The sequence below is a fragment of the Elaeis guineensis genome, chromosome 10 (assembly GCF_000442705.2).
Source record: "Elaeis guineensis isolate ETL-2024a chromosome 10, EG11, whole genome shotgun sequence".
Classification (NCBI taxonomy): domain Eukaryota; kingdom Viridiplantae; phylum Streptophyta; class Magnoliopsida; order Arecales; family Arecaceae; genus Elaeis; species Elaeis guineensis.
In genome coordinates, this window is record NC_026002.2 from 44,206,093 (window position 1) to 44,212,972 (window position 6,880).

At 38.6% G+C, this 6,880-nt stretch overlaps 1 non-coding gene across 1 annotated transcript; it reads left to right on the forward strand.

Moving 5' to 3' along the window:
* The first annotated feature begins 2,499 nt into the window (after positions 1-2,499).
* LOC140852329 (small nucleolar RNA R71) lies at positions 2,500-2,605 on the forward strand. Its single transcript, XR_012135231.1, has one exon. It is a non-coding gene; the product is annotated as a small nucleolar RNA R71 (small nucleolar RNA).
* Positions 2,606-6,880: the final 4,275 nt, after the last annotated feature.

Sequence of the window (6,880 nt, forward strand, 5' to 3'; positions counted from 1 at the left end):
AGAAGGTTGTAGAATCACTCCTAAAATTTGATCTAGTTTAAACCCTACCATTCATTGGGTTTTCTTAATAATTTATTCCTCAGTATCTCTAAAATTATCTTGACCGTTAATCATTCATTTATTAGGATGCCTAATTGACTCTTAATCCAAATTTGAATACACAAAACTAATTATTTCTGACCATACTCGAGGATTTGATTAATTTTCCCCCCCCCCCAACTTAATCTACATTGTCCTCAATGGAGTAAGAAAGCAAAGAAAATAAAAGGAGAGAGTGCACCTGGGATAATTTTACTTCGGAAGTTGAAGATAGCTTCATTGATTAATAGGCTCTTGTTCTAAATTCCTGCAGCTGTGGTAAAGTAAAAAAAAAAAAATATGAAATCATTGGATTGCCTCCCAACAAGCGCTAAGTTTTATGTCTTCAGCCAGACGTCAAGTTTATTAACAGACTCTTCCATACAGAGTGGTCCTTTATTCTTTAAAAAAAAATGATGATCAGTTAAAACAAGATAGGAGAAATTTGGGTTGCCTCCCAAAAAGTGCTAAGTTTTACGTCTTCAGCCAGACGTCATATGCCATAAAACCAACAAAAGATGGGCAATGGCTCATACTTGATTGTCCATAGAGGAGTGGTTTTATCATGTGGTGTATCCAACAATATGTTAACTTCTTTCATATATCCCTTAAAGTCATACACTCCAAAGTGAGCCAAGCAAGTATCTAAGGGGTCAGGTGCTAGAATTATGGGTGTTGCATCTTCTATAATATCTTCTAGTGTATCTACTTTGAAGCAACTATTCATTGATGGTCCTTGGGAAGCACCAAACACATTCAGTCTCAGTTTCTTATTCCCAAACGATACGTCCATGACTCCTGTCCTACAGTTAATGCATGCATTCGCCGTAGCTAGGAAAGGTCGTCCTAAGATAATGAGAATTTGTCTGGGGTTGCCACTTAATTCCATATCGAGAACCAGAAAATCAACTGGAAAGTAAAACTCATCTACCTTGACCAAGACATCCTCAAGCATTCCACGTGGTTCCTTAATTGATTTGTCGGCTAACTGTAATGTGACTGATGTGGGTTTCAGTTCTCTGAATCCAAAAAGTTCATACACCGAACTGGGTAAAAGATTCACACTTGCCCCTAAATCCAGAAGAGCTTTTTCAATGTGATAATCTCCTATAACACAGGAAATGATGGGAGCTCCTGGGTCTTTAAGTTTTGGAGGAGTGGCATGCTGGACGACAGAACTAGCCTGTTCAGTGAGACGTACTTTCTTTGGGATTTGTGATCTAGATTTATGTTTTTGGGTACACAAATCCTTCAAAAATTTGGCATAAGCAGGGACCTGTTTGATTGCGTCTAGAAGGGAAAGATTAATTTGGACTTGCTTAAACAATTCCAACATCTCATCGAGTTTTCCTCCCTTCTTATCTGCAGGAATAGGGGCTTTCAGGGCATCCGGAAATGGGGCTTTAGGCAAGTAAGATGATTCCGGTGCAGTTGGTTCCTTCTCTATTTTCAGGTCCTCCTTGTTCTTGGGTGATTTGGATTCGGTTAGAGGTTTAGGGTCAGTCTCATTGGTTTTACTAGTATGTTCAATGACCTTCCCACTTCTCAGAGTCATGATTGATTTGGCATGTTCAGAAAAAGCTTCTGGGGTATTAGAACTCTCAATCATAAATTGCCCTCTTGGGTTGCTCTCTGGTTGGCTAGATAATTTTCCTCCTTCCCTCCTACTGAATGCAGTTGCTAGTTGACCTATTTGGGTCTCTAGCTTAGCAATGGATTATGTGTGGGAGTTAAGGATCTGAGTGTTGACTTCTAATCATTCTAGTGCTTTCAAAACTTTTTCCTCAAAAGCTGAGCTGTGACCAGTAGTAGATGGTTGAGGAGCATTTTGAAATTGATGGTATGGTCCGTGCCTATATGTTGGGTCTTGATATTGAGGTCGAGGTGTGGCAGGACCAACCACTGGTTGTGATCTCCAGGAAAAATTTGGATGGTTTCTCCAGTCGGGGTTATAAGTGTTCGAATATGGATCGTTTCCTGGTCTGCGAGCTTGTTGGACTTGAGCTTGCTGAACCTGCTCGTACACAAACTCAGGAAATTGAGGTGCGGCTGGGCATTCATTAACAAAATGGTTCGAACTTGCACACAATGCACAAACTTCTTGGATTGGATTAGGTAGAATCGGGGATTGTCCAGTGTTTAGAAGATAATCTAATTTTTGAGACAGTTCATCTACCTTTTGATGGATATCTATGGCATTTCCTACTTCATATATTCCACCTCTTTTTGAGTTTAACATGGGTTTATCTCTAATAGAGGCAGACATATGATGTAATGAATTTTTACTTAAAATTTCAAACAGTTGCCATGCCTCATCCTCACTTTTCAGCATAAATGTCCCACCGCATGATGCATCGACCATGTGTCGATGTCTTTCAGAGAGCCCATCATAAAAACATTGGATTAACTGCCACTTGGGTACAGCATGGTGGGGATATTTTCTAATAAGGTCTTTTAATCTCTCCCATGTTTCATGAATCATTTCTCCATCTAATTGAGAAAAACTAGTTATAGCTTTCCTTATTTGATTAGTTTTTCCTATGGGAAAATATTTCTTGAGAAACTCTCCTTGCAGCTGGTCCCAGGTTGATATAGTCATGGAATCCAAAGTATGTAGCCAGTATTTGGCTTTGTCCTTAAGTGAAAAAGGGAATAATTTCAACCTAAGAGCATCATCGGAGAAGTTGTGAATTTTGACAGTTGAGCATATTTCAAGAAATTCTTCAAGATGTTTATAAGGGTCTTCATTACTAAGTCCATAAAATAAAGGTAACATTTGGATTATACTGGACTTAATTTCATATTGAGTGGCCTCCACAGGGGGTACTTGAATACAAGGAGAGTAGGTATATGTGGAAGGAGTAAAGTACTCCTTCAATTGCTTGGGTGGATCATTCTCCTGATTTCGGTCCATCTTTTTATGTCTGTTGGCTCTAAAAGTTCTTTCTATTTCTAGATCAAAAGGTTGGATTTCTGGTCGTAACGATCTACGGCCAAGCATATACCTTACAATTATACTGTAGAGCACACACAAAGTTTTTTTTTTTTATAATATATATTTTTATAATAAAGTGAGAAAAGAATGAAGAAAATCTAAAGAGAAGAACCTAAGAATCTTAAATCTATGAAAAGGGAGAAATTAATTAATGTTTAGATGTTAATTGCAATCAACTTAAACAATCATAGACTCTCAATCTTAAGGTTAACTTAGATCTAGACAGCTCTTAACTTTCAAGATTGCTTTTGAGCACTCCAAGCTCAAGACTGACTAACTGACTCGGCCAGGTAAGCGTAAGATGTGGGAGGTTCCCTGCTCGTTGCTTTCCTTAGACACCAACTAAGTTGGCCAGGTCAGTCAACGGAACCAATTGAAAACCACTTTCTTTAACCACTTGCCTTAGACACCGAGCAATTAACCAATCCGCACTCGGTTCAACTCTAGAGCTTTCTTATCCTATTGAGCTCGAAATTCTTAGGGCTAACGTCTAGTTGATTTTAAATTAAGGTCTAGGTTATGCAAATGCAAGGGAGTAATTTGTGGGCCAAGGAAGGGTGATCAAATCCCCACCTTATCTGGTTAATGGGTTATTGCCCTTAAGATTAATTATGGAGATGCAATGCAAATAAACAAGATGTCCAATCAAGTTAGAAATTTTTATATTTGAGGTTACGCTGTTTTAGTTAAGTGTTATGAAATGTCAGTGGCATTTTTTTTTTTTTAATAATTTTATCTTTTTATATATTTTTTTATTTTTTTTTAGTTTTGTAAGAAAATAAATTTAGGTGATTAAGTCTAAAAAGTAATAAATCACTGGGCTATAAAAAGTAGCAAATTATTCTAAGCAGCAAAATTCCTAAGTAGTAAATTAGTTATGCAAAGTAATTCTGTAATTATGCAAATAAGATTATCTAGCTAGAAAGCACCGGAAAAAAAAAATTTAAAATGAGAAATAAAAATTGAAAAGTATTTTTTTTTAAAAAAAAAATTCTTTTTTTTTTAATTTTTTTTTTTTAATTCAACCGTACCAAGATCCCCGGCAACGGTGCCAAAATTTGATGCGTAGTCATTGATAGCACCAAAAATAACTCTACTCACTACGTAGGTAGGATGAGTCGAGATCGTATCCTTAGGGACCTTGGGCTAAGTTGAGATTGCAAGATAAAAGAAAGAAGCGTTGTTTTTGATTTATAAAAAATAAATTATTTTAAAATTGAGGTAATTAGAAAATAAAGAACTTGGGAATTTTGAATTAATTTGCACTAGCAGAGTTGTATCTCTTTTTTAACTAAATAGATGTGATTAATCTTAAGAAAAATACCTGTCTTTTCTCGGCACGCTCCGTACCCGTGGATCACGGTGCGTCTCCAGAAAGTACTAGGTAAACAACTCTTCTTTCCTCGACACGCCCCGTATCCGTAGATCACGGCGTATCTCCAGAAAGTAAAAGTTGTTCCTAATATTAATCTAACAAGAAAGCATAAATAAAAGCATATGAAAGGGAGCAAATAAAGAACTCATGATAATTTAAATAAAAAGCATAATCTTTATTGCATATAAAGAAATACAGGAAAGTTTAGAATAATAAACCATCTCTGTGTCGTTACAAAATTTTTTCTCCACTCCCTAGACTGCTAGCCTAGCTGCTCATGAAGTAGTCCCTTTCTATTCCTCTATGCAAGGCTCTAGAAGAATTTCTGGGCTCCCCCTCTATTGGGAGTACAAAAGTCTTTTTATAGGTGTTAGGAGGGAGGAGTTTTACATGATTTTCCGATGTGGGACTAAAAAAATATAAATCTTTCAAAACATTTCTAAATATTATTTTTTTTCTTATTTTGAACTTGTCTGCAGTGCGCCCACACCCGCGAGATGCTGCACCCGTGCCCGCGTCAGCGCCCGTCCCGCATCCGCGCCCGTCCCCGCACGTCCACGCCGCATCCCGCACATCCACGCCGCGTCCCGCACGCGGGTGTTCACGCGCTGATGTTCACGCGCACCCAGAGCATCAATTTTTTTGAATTCACGTGAACATTTTTTTGTATATTTCAAAAAGAAACAAAAATTCCTTCATAATGACATCTATATCCTTTTTAGATTCCTTGCATAGTATCTTCATTTTCTATAATACCGGATGCATCTTTCTTTTATTTTAATTTTATTTTAAGTCTAATTTTCTTCAAACTTGAATCTTTTTGATCTATGAATCGGACTCTTTGTATCGACGATCACCTTTCCTGTAAAACATAGAAAGAAACATCAAATTCTTAATAAATAAGATAAATTAAATATAATTTCTTAATTTAAAATACTTAAATTAAGTGTTTATCACCCGACGATCGGATAGGTCGAATAATCACAATCGCAACATTCAGAACCTACGTGAATATGGTTACCATATAATTCATCCCTTTTGACCCCTGTATTTAGGATGACTCAGGGTTAAACTGTCAACCCTGATGATATCATCCGAATCGTGCTCAACTCAATTAGTCCCGTGACTCCTCACTAGGACTACCCTGGCCAAGATTTTGCTAAATTGAAACACGACTGTACACAGCTCCTAAACTGGAATGGTCAATCCCATCTTGACACACGCACTGACAAGTCAAGTACTTGACTACACCCAGCAGCCTTTCGTCACTGAATTAGAAATTCAGGTAGTCCAGTGCCTAAGTGCAGTGAGTTGCTTGCAAGTCACCGTAGCGGTCTCAGGTCGGAGGGACATTTATACCCATATCCCATCGGAGCAAATCTTGACAGCAAAAATAGCTCCGGAGTTGGTCACGTTCAGTGCAGATGTACCATTATATCTCACCTGTATGCCATACCAGTGTCTCTACACTCTTTGGTTATGAGGACAACCAACCCATATGGCACACAACGACCTATGCTCGATAAACGTTGTCGTCCTTGGTAACAACGTATCATTTGGTCGCGAACATGTTTAAGGACTAAGCGACAAATCCTCCTTTGTCGAGTCTAAATAGTCCTAAGGACTTCACCACAACACAGGAGTTCATTAGAAGATGAAATATTTGTGATGAAAAAATATCAAAATAACTTTTATTTATTTATAATTCATGTACTAATACAAAAGGAGCACAACCGTCAACAGGCTGACGATTGGCTTTGGGACACTATTCCCAACAATCTCCCACTTGGCCTAAAGCCTATCGGTGCAGTATCTAATACCCATCTTCGACTTGTAGTCATTGAACTCCTTCACTGCAATGGCTTTAGTGAATGGGTCGGCCAGGTTCTCCTTCCTGTCGATCTTTTGAAGGTCGACGTCACCTCGATCCACGATCTCCCGGATGAGATGGTAACGGCGCAGAATATGCTTCGTCCGCTGGTGTGCCTTTGGTTCCTTCGCTTGAGCAATGGCTCCAGAGCTGTTGCAGTAGAGCAGAACTGGACCAACAAGGGAGGATGCTACTCCGAGCTCGGTGATGAATTTTCTCAGCCACACCGCTTCTTTGGCAGCATCTGATGCAGCAATATACTCCACCTCGCATACTGAATCAGCCACAGTGTGCTGCTTGGAACTCTTCCAGCAGACAGCCCCACCATTAAGGGTAAAAATAAATCCTGACACACTCTTGCTATCATCGCGATCAGACTGAAAACTAGAGTCTGTAAACCCTATAAGTCTCAAGTCTGATTCACCATATATAAGCCACTGGTCCTTAGTATTTTTTAAATACTTCAGGATGGTTTTAACAACCTTCCAGTGATTCTCTCCTGGATCAGATTGGTATCTACTCACTACCCCTAGTGAGTATGCCACATCTGGTCGTGTACATG